The sequence below is a fragment of the Gossypium arboreum genome, chromosome 3 (assembly GCF_025698485.1).
Source record: "Gossypium arboreum isolate Shixiya-1 chromosome 3, ASM2569848v2, whole genome shotgun sequence".
Lineage (NCBI taxonomy): Eukaryota > Viridiplantae > Streptophyta > Magnoliopsida > Malvales > Malvaceae > Gossypium > Gossypium arboreum.
The window spans coordinates 40,169,167-40,186,972 of record NC_069072.1 but is presented as its reverse complement, the minus strand read 5'-3'; the positions used below and the strand labels follow the sequence as shown (position 1 = coordinate 40,186,972).

Here is a 17,806-nt window from a genome sequence, read left to right as displayed (position 1 = left end):
ATGCATCTGATCTTTCGTAAGATGTATGACACTTCAACTTTCACAATATACAATAGTTTTTATATTTTATCAACCAGATTCCCGAATAAACCTCTCAACCAAATAACTTTTTTCATAGCTTCTGTGATTTTCATGTACTTAACTTCGGTAGTTGATAGAGCCACAGTGGCTTGAAGGGTGGCTTTTCAACTAATAGTGCGCTTTTCGAAGGTGAACATATAACCTATAAGAGATCTTCTTTTGTCTAAGTCTCCGACATAATTTGAATCTACATAGCTGACTAGACGTTCTTAACATCTTTTGAATTCTAAACAAGTATTGAAAGTCCCTCTTAAATATCTTAGAATCCATTTAATAGCTTGTTAGTGTAATTTGTCGAGTTTGGCCATATATCTACTTACTACACTTACAACATGTGAAATATCAGGACGAGTACAAACCGTTGCATACATTAGGCTTCCAACTACACTAGAATAAGGAATCGAGGACATGTACCTTTCTTTTTATATGGTTTGTGGTGAATCTAAAGTCGAAAATCTGAAGTGAGCAGCTAAGGAAGTACTAACTGGTTTAGAATCTTGCAATTCAAACCGCTCGAGAATCCTTTCGATGTATCTCTGTTGTGACAGAAATAGCTTTCTCGAGTGTCGATATCTCGAAATTTCAATCCTTAAAATTTGTTTGGTTGCACCAAGATCTTTCATCTCAAACTTAGAGTTAAGTATGGTTTTAAGTCGTTCAATTTTGAATGGATCCTTAATCGCAAATTAACATATCATCAACATAAAGCAGCAAATAAATGAATGATTCATCATCTAAATGTTGTAAATAAACACTACTATCGTACTTACTTTGAACGAAACCAAAACCTAACATGAAGGAATTGAACTTTTTGTACCATTGCTAAGGAGACTGCTTTAGAAAGTATAACTATTTGTGTAGAAGGAAAACATGGTCTTTCTTGCTTTCGATTCTGAAGTCTTTAGGTTGTTGCATGTAAATGTCCTTATCAAGATCCCCGTGAAGGAATACAGTTTTCACATCTAATTGCTCTAACTCGAGATTGTTTGATGCAATAAGAGCTAATAGTTCCCGAATGGAAGTGTGCTTCACAACTGGAGAGGAAGCATCATGAAAATCAACTCCCTCCACTTGATTGTAGCCCTTTGCGACCAACATTGCCTTATATCTCGTGTCACATTGATCTGAACCATCCTTCTTTTTGAACACCCACTTGCAACCATGGTGGGTGGTTTAACAATCTGTCATGTCTCGTTCTTTTAAAGAGACTTTATCTCTTCTTTCATAGCAACAAGCCACTTATTGAAATCAAAAGCCCAAACTGCCTTTGAATAGTTTTAAGGGTCGGCTGAACCAATGCTTTCTGCAACACTTAGAGCATATGCCATTAGATTTCCTTCACAGTACTTTTGTGGTGGTTTGATTCTCGCCTTTTTCTATCCCGGGCTAACTTATGATTTTGAAGGGTCTTTGGTTATGATGGGCAAGCTTCAAAAACCTTTTTTCGTATTGCAAAAATGACGATTTCAAAATTTCTATATGATGTCGTGATGTGGTGATTCTCCTTGTCGGGGCATCGCCCCTATTCATCGTGTCGTTATGACATCATGTTGCGTGACATCACGACGTCACTATCTATCTTTATTTTCGGATCCACTTTGCTTGAAACACTCGATTTTTCGATGTTGTTTTGACTTGGTGACTCTGTTTGTGATAGAATCATCAATGTTTCATCAAATACAACATCTCTACTAATGATGATCTTATTCTTTTCTGGGCACCATAACTTGTAACTTTTTATCTCGATCGCAAGACCTAGAAAAATACACTTCACTACCCTTGATTCAAGCTTTCCCTAACTAACTCTGTATAAGCAAGACAACCAAATACTCTAAGGTTAGAGTAGCTAGGAGGTTTACCTGACCGAATCTCTTCAGGAACCTTTCCATGTAAAGCTCAATATGAAGACCAGTTCACCAAATAGCTTACGAGAGTAACTACTTCGGCCCAAAACTCCTTTTCTAGGACTGCATTGGAAAGCATAAATTGGGATTTCTCAAGTAATGTTTTGTTAATTCGTTCGATGACAATATTCTATTGCAGGGTACCAACAACTGTGCTGTGTCTTTCAATTCCTTTCCGTTTGTAGAAATCATTAAATTCAGTTGAACAGAACTCAAGTTCATTATTCGTTCTGAAACGCTTTACAAACTTCCTAGTCTGTTTCTCTAGTAGGGTCTTCCATTACTTAAAGATCCTGAAGACTTTGTTTTTGTGCTTCAGGAAATATATTCAAATTTTTTTAGAGTAGTCATCGATAAGAGTTAAAATATATCAGCTACCTCTTTTGGAGACAATTGGAGTCGAACCTCATAAATCAGAATGAATATAGTCGAGTGTCCCTTTAGTCCTGTGCACTGTTGAATTGAAGCTGACTCGATTCTGCTTCCCATAAATACAATGCTCACAGAAATCTAACTTTCTAACTCTGGTGCTTGTGAGAAGACCCCTTTTGCTTAAAAGGTCATACCTTTTTCACTCATATGACTAAGTCACATGTGACACAAGTGGGTTGATTTAGAATATGAAAAAAACAAGTTTTCAGATGTCGTCGCAATGTCAAAAGGATCCTCGTTGGGACGTGGTGACAATTTCGTCCCTTATTCTGTAATTACTACCAAATTAGACACCGTTGCACCTTGGAGAATGTATAGGCTATCAACTTTCTACCCTTTCATCAAAATAAGGGCTCCACAAGATGCCTTTAAGTCATTTGACTTACTGACGATCTTGTACCTATTCAAGTCCAGAATACCCAAAAAGATGAGATTCTTCTTTAACTTAGGCACGTACCTAACAACTGACAATGTTCTGACTATCTCGTCATGCATCCTGATCTGAATGGTACCAATGTCAGTTATTTTGCAGGGTGAGTTATTTCCAATAAGCACAACTCTACCTTCAACTGAACTATATGTGGAGAATTAATCCCTATGGGGACATATATGGTAGAAACACCTTGAACCTAAGATCCACTTAGATGTGAACTTAGACCTTTCAACTGTTGATACTAGCAAAAAATTATCACTTTTGTCCTTGGCTACATTAGCGTAGACTATATCGGCCTTCTGCTTCCCTCTCTCGTCGTTTTCAATGGCCCTTTTATTTATGTTCTGAAATTTGTAACATTCTAATTTCATGTGGCCCATCTTTTCGCAATAGCCATATTACTTATCGCGGTTTCTGGATTTTGATCTCGCCCTCGATCTTCTCTGACCTAAATCCTTAGATTGTTGCCTTCCTCTAGTAACCAGAACTGAGGCTCACCCATATGATTTATTTTCGGGCCTAAATCATTTTTGAATTTATCTGTACTTAAAATATTTCACTTCACATCCTCAAACGAGAGTTTCTCTCTACCATATACTAGGGTTTTCGTGAAAGTTTTTTATAAATGGGGAAAAAAAACAAAGTAAAAATATAGCTTGATCTTCATTATCTATGTTGGCTTCAACATTCTTTAAGTCACGAAGAAGAGTGAAAAATTCATTGATGTGAGCCCTAATAGACTCACCTTCTGCCATACGAAACATATATAATTGTTGTTTCAATACCAAGTGATTTGTGAGGGACTTTGTCGTATAAATAGCTTCTAATTTCCTCCTTAAGGCCGATGTTGTCTTCTCCTTAAGTACCTCCTGCAAAACATTGTTAGTGAGGCACAACTGAATTGTTGACAGTGCCTTCTCATTAAGCTCCTCCCATCCTGTCTGATTCATATTTACAGGCATTTTTCCAATAACAACTTTTTTCGAATCGTTCTGAACCAGAATTGTTGTCATCCAAACTTGCCACAAGCTAAAATTTGTAATCCTATCAAACTTCTCGATATCGTACCTCATTTCCATCTTTGAATAGGTTGAATGTGAAAACCAGACCAAGCTCTAATACCTATTTTTTTGGGTCGAATCTGAATTATACAATGAATAGGAATGAAAACAGAGAAAATTGAACACAAATATTTACGTGGACAAACCCCTCTAAAGAGAATAAAAAAACACGAGTAAAGAAAACTTCACTAAAAATGACAAAAACTGAAAAGGGGAGTACAAAATGGAGAAACAAACAAATCCTAAACTCAAAATAGAAAGATTCCCTGAAATTCCCACAAACTCTCTCTTAATTTTGTTGTTGTTATTTTGAACTATCTAGGGTTGCTAAGAAGCCTATTTATATGCTTAATTTCATGTGCAAATATGACTAAAACATCTATAGAATAATAAGAGTTTGACTGGGAAAATATAACAAAGTATAATTAGGAGAAGAAACTTGGTTAAGGAGGGAACACGTAGCCTTGTTGTGATATGCCATGCTGCCTCATTGAGACGCCCTTCATCGTGCCGTCAGGACGTGGTGAATATTCTCATCTTGATGCCGGTGTTGTGTTGCCGGGACGTCAGCTCGTCCTCGTCTCGACGCCAACCGTGTTTCATCCAAAATGCAATGCACACTCCACAATTAGTGTTCCAATAATTATAAATGAAAGAATGTAATTAATTAAATTTATATCTTTTGGTTATTGATTAAAAGTCATATCACTTGATTTTTTTATAAGAATTATAACTATACAAGCAATATTACTTGAATAGTTATGAGATATTAGTTGAATAATTATGTCTCTTTTAAAGATATGATTATTTAAGAAAAGAGGCCTATTGAAAGTTATGTCTCTATAAAGAGACATGAGAATTCCTATAAATAGGAGTGAGATTTCATTTGGAATACATACAAAAAATTCTCAAAAGTTCTTTTTATCTCCCATCTTCTACTATTATTAGATTATTCTATAAAGAATTATTGCAAAAATTCTTTATAACAATTGATTTTCTTGTTATACTATGTTCAGTACTTAGTGAATTATTTTCATTAGAGCAAAACACAAATAGTCACTAGGCTTCCTTGTTTCCTCGAGGTTTATTTGCTTGAAACTCATTTGCACATCGAGTATAGGTTGGAGCGAATAGAACCTTAAAGATAGTGACTTGATAAATACTTTAGAGCTTTGTCCCATTGCTTCGTTTTTCTATTCTAGTTGTGGTTTGTGTCTCATTCGTGTGTTCGAGATTTTCATCATCGAAGTCTCGTTTCAACACATGCAAACCTATGAACAATCGTCTGGCCTCCAGTTTGACACTGCTTACCCTCCGTTTGCTAACCTCTTATTTGCATGGTTAATTAATTACTTGTAATACACTCCATCATAAATTAAAAATATTGTTTCTTTTGAAAATGTTATTTCTTCCCAAATTTACGACTTGCAATAAAAATATATTTATAGTTTATATATCCATACAAATAATATTATTTTCGTGAAAAACAAATAATATTATTTTTAATGTGATGGTATTATTCAATGCATCAATCGTGTATGGAAAATATCACTTTCCAGCAATGTTTATTTGGAAAAAAATATAGGTACTTAATTGGGATAACGAAAGAAAAATTCAAATACTAAATTAAACATTTAAACTAAATTCAAGTATCAAATTAAGACAAAAAAAAGACTTAGGTACCGAATTAAACATTTAAGCCAAACTTAGGTACCAAATAATATATTAACTTTTTTTTATTATTCTGAATGGGGATGAAATGAAAGTGTATTGGGCTACACTTAGGCTTGCATGGTAGGGTAAGAAGAAATTTTTCTTCCCATAAGTGTGCTTAGTAGGAAAGATGGAAAAAGAATTAGTTTTCTTTTCATCCATTGCTTGGTAATGTTGAAAAATGAAAGAAAAGAAAATATAACATTTGAAAAATACATAATTTTGAACTAACACACATCTCTCTCCCATTTTCTCTCCTCTCATCTTTCCAATTTTGAAGGATTTGTTTTTTATGCATTAGGATGAAAATTGATGATCTCTCCTATTTTCTTTCCTCCCATTTTTCTTTACAACCAAACACATTCAAAATTCATTTTCTTTTCACTTTCATAACTGTAAAAAGGGGACGACACAAAATGTATTAGCTATCATTACATTTGATCCAAATTTTGCATATGTATTAGCTGGTTGGGAAGACAACGCATAATTCTCGTATTTTAAGTTACACATGCTTACATGCCTTAGAGGATATAAAATTTCGGAAGGTAACAACTAACATTAATTACATAGAATAGTTTAATTAAACTCATAATGTATTAACTAATAATTATATTTTTAAATCAACGTTTAGTAATTTAATTAATTAATAATAATTCATTTTAGATCAATTACGAAAAACATTTTCTTAATTAATATTGTGTTTGTTTAATTAAGAATAGATTTGAAAAATATTGTCAAAAAATATATCAAATAACGAAAAATATTTAACATAAAATCATTGAAACACCAAAAATATTAATTTTTTAAAAATCAATATTTTTCTTAAAAAGTCATTTTCCGTAAAATATTTTGAAATTTAATTTTAATTCATATTTAAAAGATTGATATGCATGCAAACTTAAGAGTCGAAATGAAGTTATTGTTAAAAAAATAGTCAATTGAAGTTTCTAGCCCATAAAAAAAATTTAATTGTCTTATTAATTAATGATTTATTTTCATGACTTGTAATATACGTGGATTTAAAGTAGTTGGTTTACATAATGATTAGTACATTGATCAAATTAGAGGTGATTATGAGTTAGGTTGGATCAGGTTTGGGCTGGGCTATAATAGAATTTAGGTTTAATTGTTAAGCTCGGACTCTGTCTGACCTGAAAATTGACCTAAATTTTTGCTTAAACCCAATTCGAATTGTAGATGTCGAGCTCGGGCCCAACCCAACTAGTTTTAATTTTTAAAAAAATTATTATATAAAACTATTTTAAAAATATAATATATCAAATACACTAAAAATGTAATAATAACTAGTGTAAAAAGAAAAAATTAAAATACCGAAAAATAAAAACATAAAAAGAAAATGCTACCTTTTGGGTTCGCTTCAATAAAAGAAAATGCAAACATGTATCTTACTTTTTATATATAAAATAATTAAATATAGGTCTTAAAAATTATATTATGAATGAATAAAATAAGTAAAAATAATAATTTTATTAATACATCATAATAAAATAATAAATGAATTTTAAACAAGCTTTTAATCATTTATTAAACGAGCTTTAAATGAAAATTAATCAATTTGTTCATGAATATAAATGAATTGAACAAGTATTATTCGTGTTCAGTTCATTTAATAAACCAGCATTAAAATATTTTTCATATTTGTTTAGTTAGCTTGATAAACGAATATAAATGATGTAACACTCTTGGCCCGACCTAGAATTCGGCTAAGTCAATGGCGTTACATTGATTACCGTAATGATCCAGTAAAGTTATTCTTTTGCTTGAGTTGAATTGTATGAAAATCGCTCTTTTATTTTTAAGAAAAACATTCATTAATCAAACCGACTTTACTTAGTAATCCAATTACAACATTATTAATGTGATGTTTTGAGAAAAATAGTTAAGGTTTAAAAAGAGTTTTCAAAAATTTAAATATTTTGCAAACTAGCGAAAATCATTATTAAGAAGAATAGTTTTTCTAAACTAATTAGCATGCAATTATCATAGTATTAACTAAGTATCATGCTTAAAATTTATAAGCTAAATAACCTCAAACCATAGTTATAAAAGCAATAAATAATTAATAATTTACAACCGATAAAAAACCAATAAAATGAGCAAGGAAAGTTTTAATGAAAACTTTTAAATAATAATTAAAAAATGAGATGTTAGTCTGAGGTTCTTATTAGGGGTGAGTGTTCAATCAAATCGAATAAAAAAATTTCGAGTTAATCGAGTTGACGAATCCTATTTTATCATCCTAACTCGATTTGAAATTTTCTCAAATTCAATCGAGTGACATGAAATTTGAATTGAATATATTTGTTCGAGTTAAATTAAAAAAAATGACTTTGAATCTTTGTAACCACTGTCACTCACCATAATCAAATTTTCCCATCGTAATAAAATTTGTTATTAACTTCCATCTCCTCATAATTTATTTATTAATATTTTATATATGAGTTAGTTTTTTTGCTTGCTTAGTTGCTTAAATTATCTTCGATTTTAGTTATTAGCTTCTAATTTGATTTTTTTAATAAAATTTATCTTAAAAATAAAAGTGAAATTGATACCAACATAAAATTTTAACACAAATATTTTATGCATTATCAATAATTCAATTTTAACATAAATTTATAAAGATTTAATATGATTAAACAATTCAATAATATAAATAGTACAAAATGTGAAATTTAATTTAATAATATAAATAGTAGATATAAATAAAATTATTACTATTTAGGTTTAAGGATTTTTTGTTTGGGAGTAAAGGGTGAAAAGCAAAAGTTTTGAGGGTTGGGAGAGTAAAATTTTCAGGAAAGTAAATGGGGAAAAATGAATTTGGGGTAGATGGGGTGAGATAGGAGGAGTAAGAGTTTTTTTTGGGGGGGGTGGGGGAGGGAGTGGGAAGGAGTAAAAGTATTGGGGAAAAGTAAAAAAGTTTGAGAATTTGGGGTAAAAATGTAAAATATTATAGTTTGGTATTTGGTTTATTCGAATTTTTCGAGTTATTTGAATTTGAAAATTAACATCGATTTAAACTCGAAATGCAAAAAATAAATTCTAGTTGACTCAAATAACTCAATTCGTTTAAGCATAATGTAAGGAATATTCAATAAAACAATGCAAGTACAAATTATGTTCATGATGCAATGCAAATTTAATTTTTAAGTTCCCACCCATCCATTGTCACATCCCAAAAATTGGGTTAGTGACATTAAGAGTGGTCATGTCATATTTTTGAGTAAATGTTGTGGGAATTATGATAAGTGAAGTGATCTAGTTTAGTGGTTAAGTGTTGTGCTTGTGTGTGAGAGGTTCTGAGTTTGAATCCTCTGTCTTCCATTTTTTCTTTTTGCTAATTTTTTCCTAAACCCCTATCTTTGAATATTTGGTTTAAATATTATTTACGCTCAATTGATGTCAAGAATGAACTTGTTAATTTAGTGGTAAGATGGTAACTTATCATTTGGTCCTGTGTACGAATCCTTGTGTATGTAAAGTGAAAAATTATTTTTGTTTTAAATTCGGAAGAAAAATCTAATGTGGATAGTGGTAGGAGTTAATGGGGTTAGTGGGGGAAGTGGTTGGTTTTTAATAATAATAAAAAAGTATTGATCTTTTGTGTCGTCCACTTCTCCACTTTAAACATTTGTATTTCATTTAGTGTATGATTGTATTTCATTCGGTGTTTTGTTTAAACGTTTTGCTATTCTTCTTCAAGGTTGGTAAGTTTTGGTGAGTTAAACAAATTTATAGGTTTTAATGCTAAGTTTGAATATTCTTGTGCTGATAGAAGACTATTGTGAGGCACATAACTATTCTTCGGCGAGCTAAGTGCAACCTTAAATTGTTTTCCTTCGAGGGCAAGTGTCCAGATGTTGAAATTAAGGTTGGTTTCGCTTAGTTATAAGGACTATTTACTTATGTCGTTTTTGTATGTACACTAATTAATTGGTTCAGTTTGAATTGCGTATGTACATTCTGTGTTTGCTATTGTTGAGACATCATATACGAAGCATTCACGTGTGTGATTCTAACCCGAAAATGTAATTAGATCTAAAAAAAACTAGAAAAATAATTATTGTTTTGAAACTGCTCTACGTCACATGGCCGTGTGCCAGGCCGTGTACATCATACGGCATGTGGTTAATCGTGCATCAGTCGTGTGAAGCATATGGGTGTGTGTGATTACACGTACAATTCAGGTAGGTCGTGTGAGACACATGGGCTTGTCAGGTAGGCCATGTGAGCCACATGGCCATATGGCCCAGTTTTTTCAAAAAATTCCACTTAAGCCCATTTGACCTAGAAATGCGTAATTAGACTTTTCGTGGGGTCTATTTGACTTAAATAGAACTCGAAACATGACATCTGTCAAGGTGTGTTAGTATGTGCTATGGTTAAGGTTGGTGAAAAACTTATGTATGATCTGTGTTCCGATAACTTTGAAATTATTATTATGTGTAAAAACGTGAATGACACCTGTATGTAAAAATAACTGTTAGTATAAGCAACATGATATGCTACGATCTGTATAAGTTATGTGTTGTGTTATGCTTCATATAATATTTATTTATGTATGCATGCCACATGACCTATGTGATATGTATGTATGTTAACGTGATTTTACATATGCATTAGAGTGGATTCTGATTTGATGGAGGAATTGTTTTATGGCAGTAATATTGCAATTTTGGCAGTTAAACCGCAATATATGTTTGGCAGCTCAGTTGTACCATTATGAATGGCATACCACCATGACCTAGTGTGATTGGATGGATGGATTCTTCAAGTCCTAATTGGTGTGATTGGTTGGATGGAGTTGGTGTGTGGATGGGGGTAGGGTCTATGTCTGTATTTGCATCTGATTATGAACACACATCTGATTTTGTATAACACAATGTGTCTGAGATTATGATTATGAAATTATGAGATATTGTTCTGATATATGCTTTGGAAATTATGATACATTGATATGTTATATGATATGATATGCTATGTAATATAATACAGAATTACGATTTGATTACTATATATGCAAAACCCATAAGGAAATTTTGTTGTGGGCCGAGTCACACACTGAGTTTCTAGCTCACTCGTTTGTTTAATATGTTTCAGGTGGTCTTCAGACTTAGGACTAAATGACGTACGAGAGCTCGGACATTTTCTCAGATTAATTAAAATAAGATGGTTTTCGTAATTAATTATTTTGGACTTTTGGGATTGTAATATGTTTTTGAGTTGTGTTTTCGTTTTCGTTTTGTTCATTAGTTTAGCTATTTTTTATCGTTAAACTACAAAATCACACGAGTTAACAAATTGGATTTTGATTTTCAAAATTAAAACTCTGAAAATTTTTTGTTGTAAAGTAAGTAACTCTTAAGTGTTTTTCTATAAACAACTAAATAGTTTTTAACAAATGTTAGCATTAACCGAAAAAGATTTATCCAAAATTGGTACTTTCAGAACCAACGAAATTGAATTAAATTTCTAGATTTGAAATAACCATTTTCGGACTTAAGTTTTTTTTCTGAACGTTTGCGAAAGTTCCACCAAGTTTTATGCTTTTGAAACACACAACCAAGTTTGATTAAATAAAATTTTTTAAAACAAACTAATTTAATTCCTCTAGATTCAGCCATAACGCCTAGGCTAAGTTTGAGGTGTTACATCCATCGTATCTACCCTCGAGCATCACTTGACACTCCAAATCACATGTTAATAATTGACTATCCCAGATTTCCAGGTTGATAAACATATTAATTTACATGATTCTTGTGTTTAATTTGGCTTATTTCTGAATTAATCCCTGCTTAATTGGTGTTTTTATGATTTAATCTTGTCAGGGATGCAATTGGTCAATACCGAGCAAAAAGGGGCCAAATTAAAAGACAAATCGTTGAGTTGGGGCCAAATCATAAAGATGGGAATGCCAAGGATTTAACATCAATTTTGACTTTATAAAAAGCTAAAAATAGAAGATATTATTTTGTTTTATTTAGTTTTATTATTTATTTTTATTTTATTTTATTAATTTAGGATTAAGCTATTTTTGGTAAACCCCATGTATATAAATAGGGGCTTTTAGTTCTTAGAAAAATCATCTCTTGTCTTTGTATTCCTACTTCTATTTGGAATAGAAATACTCTCCTTTTCCCTTTTGAAATTGGAGTTTAGCATTCTGCCACTATTTCATTTGGTTTTGTTTCTTTTGTCAAATCGGGCTAATTGCCTTCCAAGTACTCTTCCTTTCCAATTTCCATCACCTTTTATATAAATCCATCATTTTCCACAACTTTCAAGCATGAATAAATTCATGCTCCACTAAATTCTATCTTAGCTTTAGGCCAGTGTTCTTTCCGGTCGAGAATTGTGAGATTCGCACTCGCACCTAAAATCCTTCCAATCGGTATTCACCCTTTTTCCTAAGTATCGGGATAGCCCAATCATCCCTCTAAGTTGAATTCGATTTCAAGTCAAAGTGCACGTTGGGTTGGAGTCATGTTTGCTTACAGTTGGAGATTCGAGTCGGCTGTGCTGTATTCAGATTTTTGAGAACAAATCGAGGAAGAGGTGATCGGGTTTAAACGACCCACGTAGTTGAGGCTGTTAATTCGAGTTTGGTTCTTCAGAACTCAAAGCTGCCGAAATCTTGAATCTGGAACACGTGTATCTCGGTTAGATAATCGGCAAGGGTTGGTTTGTAGGTCGTACCGGAACCAGCTACTAGAGGAAGAATTGGTGGTTAGGACTTTCTTAACTGCTATAACTAGCTTATCGATTGGAGGAGAAGATTAATTATCGAGGATCGATTCTCAACATGGAATTTACCGAGTCTAAGGCTAAGGCTTACTACATTTGATTGGAAATCCCAATTTAATTTCAGATTTATTTAAATATTTATCTTACCAGTTTTAATTATTTAGTTTCTAATCAATTTCAAAATCCCCACTTACTTATTTATTTGCTTATTTTTCAACTGGTACGTTCTGAGTCGTAGGCACGACTCTAGCCACGACCCTTGACACGACATTCTGTTCATAAGGTAAATGCGAAAGTTAATTAGAGTACCAATCCCTATGGACTCGACCCTACTACCACTCTTACTACTAATTAGAGTCATTTTGTAGGAATTATATTTGGTGGTTTCGACGCCCATCACAGGTGACTATGGTCGTTCACTTTTCATCCGTGATGATAACTTTTACTACAATAACTCACCATCTCGAGATGCCTGGTTTTGATGGCTTTTTTACACTATCATCCTAGTTTACCCGGTTTCGATGACTTCGTCACCTACTTCGTGTAGTACTGGCTTTTGATGTGGAGTTAAATTGCCACTTTCTCCTACAGAACTCCTTCGTCCTTCGTACCCAATTTCATGTAATCATGCTTATAAACTCAACATATCATGTTATTTATCAACATTTGATGTTATACTTGTCAAGCACATTTATTATTTCATACTATCATCAAATGGCATGTATTTATGCATTTATTCATATCAATTTCACATATACACTTTCTTCATGCAAACAAAAGACATGCATAAATATATTAACATTAAGGTGTTAACATGCTAGTTTGGCTAACACATACATAACAGGTTCAAATATAGGGTCCGCACGTAGGTTTTGTCACATCCAAAATCTGGCAGATATGAGAGAAAGGCAGATATTGGTGAAGGTTATCTGATTTGGCGCACTTAGGTGATTGATCCGCCGTAGTTGTAACACTTCAAACCCGACCTAGACGTATTATTACTAAAAGATTCCACATTTTAGAAAAACATATTATTATGCTCATTAATGAATCCATCAATTGTTTGCTCTTTCAAGTAAAACGATAATTTGCAGTGGAGGTTTAAAAGTTTTTGCATTTTGAAAACCGAATTTGTGTTCGCAAAAACGTTTGCTTATGTAAAACCGTTGTTTTTGTAAATTGTTTTGTTGAGTGTTGTAAGAAACTTAAATCAAATCCAAAACCAAAAACAAAACCAAAAAGTCCAGAAAGTCTCATATTTATAAAACTCTCAAATTAAACCAGAAATTTAAATAAAATTTTTAAATATACGAAATTTACGGATGTGTGAACACCTCTAAGCCTCTGTCGCACCGACCCCCTAAGCCTGAGGATTACCTAAACAAAATAGACAAACAGAAAGTGAGTTTTTAAAAAAAATCAGTGTGTAACTCAATGGAAATGTATAAATAATCAGATTTTTCGCATAACAGAACAGGAACGAACATAAATCCTTAACAGAATTAGATAACAACAAAATCATACAGATATACAAAGTCCTACCCCCATATTCTACACACCAACTCCGACCATCCCAAAACACTATGTGGGGTATAAAACACCCACCCAACCCTACATACTACATAGTGTCCGTACGACACTTATCAAAATATTCCCAGTCATGTTGCCAGAAAAATGGTGAAATATCGCCTAACAGAATACTGGCTCCATATAAACATATCCCACCCCATACACAGATATAGATAACAGAATAATAGATATATCAAAGTTAACATGGCTCGCATGCAGATATTACACATGTATACATAACAATCAGATCATACATATTGTTTTTCATAATACTCAAAACGATCTAATAAAGTAGTAGATTTCATGTTTTAAGGTTTGTTTTACCCTTACCAACCCTAAGGAAGACCCACAGTCGATCGAAACGATGTGTGCCACCTTAAAGAAAAATTCTAAATTTTGGGTCTACATGCCCGTGTAGCTCACATGCCCAAATTGGCCCTACCTGTGTAGCCCACATGGCCTGGCCCATAGCCCACACACCTGTGTGGTCCCACACGCTTGTGTGGCCCATATGTCCCCATCACATGGCCGTGTGGCATTGTAGGCCAGTTTTTTAGCTTTCACCTAACGTTGTTTTCTAGCGTTTTCGTTACACACTTGGTTCGTTTTTTATGTGAAAGCAATCCCGACACATTCAAAACCTAAAAATAGCTCAACGTCCCAATTTTAGTAAAAATTCATGGAACTTACACAAATCCATCCCAAAACATAGTCTTACAAAACCGCCAAATGCATTTGCACACTTACCGACAATGAACCAGAAACACCTCGCACTCAATTCACTAGAGAAGCACCAATTGCGCCTTGCCTTTCCCTTAAACAAAAATTGACGAGAATTAACGAGAATCCCTGTAACGCTCTAATTTTCAGGAATCCTGTGAATGTTGGCATAGGTTTAATTATGTTAGTGGGCCTCTAGAAGGCCCAAGCTTAAGATAGAACCCGGTAATTTTAGTTAATTTTTGTTCCATAAGAAAAAGGGAGTGAAATTATTAAATAGGACCTATGTGAAAATGTTTGAACATGCTATAGGCTAAATTGAAGTGACCAAATAAATAGGAGTGCAAAATAGGAGGATTTGCATGACAAACCTCCCATTTTACATGAAGTGGCCAGCCATCATGTTGTTATAGACAAAATGTGCACTTGATATCCATAATTTATGGTACAAATTGATACAAATTGATAATAGGTTAGGTAAATGTTCCATGATAATGGGTTAGGTAAATGTTTCATGATAATGGGTTAGGTAAATGTTTCATGATAAAAATTTTATGTCTTTTGTATTAAAGAATTAAATGGATGAAATATGAAGTTTTATTAAAAGAAAAAGGGGTGAAAAGAACAAAGTTTTGTCCATCTTTGTTCATCATAGCTGAAAGTTAGAGAAGAGAAAGGAGAGGAGAAAGCTCTTGAGTATTCGGTCATTAGGAGGAGGAAAATTGAAGGTAATTTCTTGGTACCTTGTTTCTATTTTGAGGTTCATGAGTTCTTCTTGATTCTACCTTAACTCTTGAAGCATATTTTGGTTTTTGGTTGTGTTGTGAGCATTTGGTCATGAATTAAAATGAAGGGAATGGTTGTTGTTTCATGTTCTTTTGATGAAAAATGGAAGATAGGTGAAGTTGAGCCAAACAAATGAGCATGCATGTGCCTTAGATGCTAAGGGGAAAAATCGGCTAACATGTTGTGCTTTAAAATGATGAAATGGAGACTGTACTTAAGTAAACTCATAGATATGTGATGATTGATTGGTGATATACATGTTTAAATAACATGCATGCAAGTTATGTGTGAAAGAGTGATTTGGTAATAAATCTGCTTGGGACAGCAGCAGTAACGTGACTTTGGAAAATCACCATAAATTGTGGAAGATGAGTTAGAAGCTGCATAAATTATGTAATTAAATCTTAATGAGTCTAGTTTCAAATGGAATAAACAAGAACATATTTTGAATTCTGTACAATGAGAAATTTGATTCGTAATGAAGAGTGGTCAGATTAGTCAAACAATAAAACATGGGAAAGTTTGAGAAAAATCTGGTATTGATTGGCTAAAGCAAAAATTCTGAAAATTTTATGGATAGAGGATATATGAGTCTATTTTCAGGGAAAATTAATGGAACTTAATTTGGAGTTTCGTAGCTCCAGTTATAAATAATTTAGTGAATGTTGCTTAGGAAGACAACTTGCAGTGAAATTATGATTATGTGGTAAACATTGACAAAAATTTGTTAATGAGTTGCTTATTGATTTCTTATAAGCTTACTATGATCTGTAGGGGTGGTTGGTCGAATATTGTAAGGGGTTAATACGTAGTTTGTATTTGAATAGTTAGATTAACGTGTTAGTAATCCAATTGTAGGCGATTCGTGTGTGTAACTAACACCCTCTTTCTTAGTCTAGATCGGCAAAAGCCGAAAAGCCGAAATGCCGAAAACCGGTATTTTGTAGATTTGCAAGTGTGCGAATGCTCGTGAGGTAAATCGATCAATGTTTTTGGTAAGCTGCAATGTTTGGACTGCAAAGTGCATGATTTACGTGCCCTCGATATTTTTGGGCTTAATGGGCCAAAATTGGAATGATGGGCCAACAGGCCCAATTCGTAAGAACCCTCGGTAGTGATTACATTAGTACGTGAAAGGTAGGAATATGCATGAAAAACCCTAAAATAGATAAATTCTTGACATACCTTTAAAAGTGAAAAATTTACGCTTTTACCACAGGAGATAAATTACCAAATACCCCTAGGGTTAAATTGACTTAAATGCATGTTTGATTGTTGTTATTATCGATGCATGGGATTGGGATATTGACGGAAGAAGTACTGAAAGTGGCTTGTCCACGATCTGGAGGCGTTGCCTCAATTTACTATTAACGGCGCAAAGCAAGGCCGCAATTGTCGAAAGTGTTGAAATTTGGGTGGGTTGAGCTATTCCCACATGGAGTGTATGGTGGTACGGATGGAGTGTAGTGGTTCGTGGGTTGAGTAATCTCCCAAATGGGCTTGCATATGTTTCTTGATGTTGCATGTATTTTGAAATGGGCCTATGGGCCATACATTATCTGAATAAGGGCTAAGGCCCGCTTTATTGTAATCTGAAAAGGGCTCGGCCCAAGACCACTGTATACTGAATGGGTTTAGGCCCAATAGGCTTGAGCTGACTTGGGCTTTGAATGGGTTTTCCTTACACACTGAGTTTCCCCAAACTCACCCCTTTTATTTTCATCCACGTAGGAAATCCCCAACCATAGTGGGCTTGGAGCTGTGAGGGAATTCGGAGGGGCCACACGTTCTGAAAGTTTGACTTTCTTCTGGTGAACTGGACATCCTTTTATTTATATTTGAAGTTTTGGGTTTTTAAATGTAATAAGGCCGCTTAATTATTTTTGATGGTTTTAATATGTATTACTAAGATAGGTATTACTTATTTTAACTGTTGAAATTGGATAGCTTTAGGGCGCGTTTTCAAAAACAACAGTTGATTTCAAAATAACACGACAACAAGCAAAGCTTCCGCAATGAAAGTATTTTCCAAAATTAATCACTTTTCCTAAAAATGACTTAATCAAATCAGTTTCCTAGAAATATCCATGACGTTAAGGTGTGGCAATGGCGGTATGCATGTCTAGGATTGGATCCGAAGGGAGCTTGGTACTTAAGCAGTCCGATAGACTCACCACCTCTTTTTCGGTTTCCTACCTGGTGCACAGCTTCCAATCACTTTAACCTATAATGAAATTATCTTTTAAAACACTAAGTAAGTTTTTCTGGATCAACAATAGAAAATATTTTGAACGCTTTGATGTAGCATGTCGGATCCGGTCATAACGTCTGGGCCGGGTTTG

The 17,806-nt window shown here is 33.4% G+C and overlaps 1 long non-coding RNA gene across 1 annotated transcript; it reads left to right on the top strand.

The window, feature by feature from the left end:
• The first annotated feature begins 15,240 nt into the window (after positions 1 to 15,240).
• Positions 15,241 to 17,518, top strand: LOC128290140 (uncharacterized). The gene is made up of 2 exons (XR_008279781.1): positions 15,241 to 15,406; positions 17,196 to 17,518. It is a non-coding gene; the product is annotated as an uncharacterized LOC128290140 (long non-coding RNA).
• Positions 17,519 to 17,806: the final 288 nt, after the last annotated feature.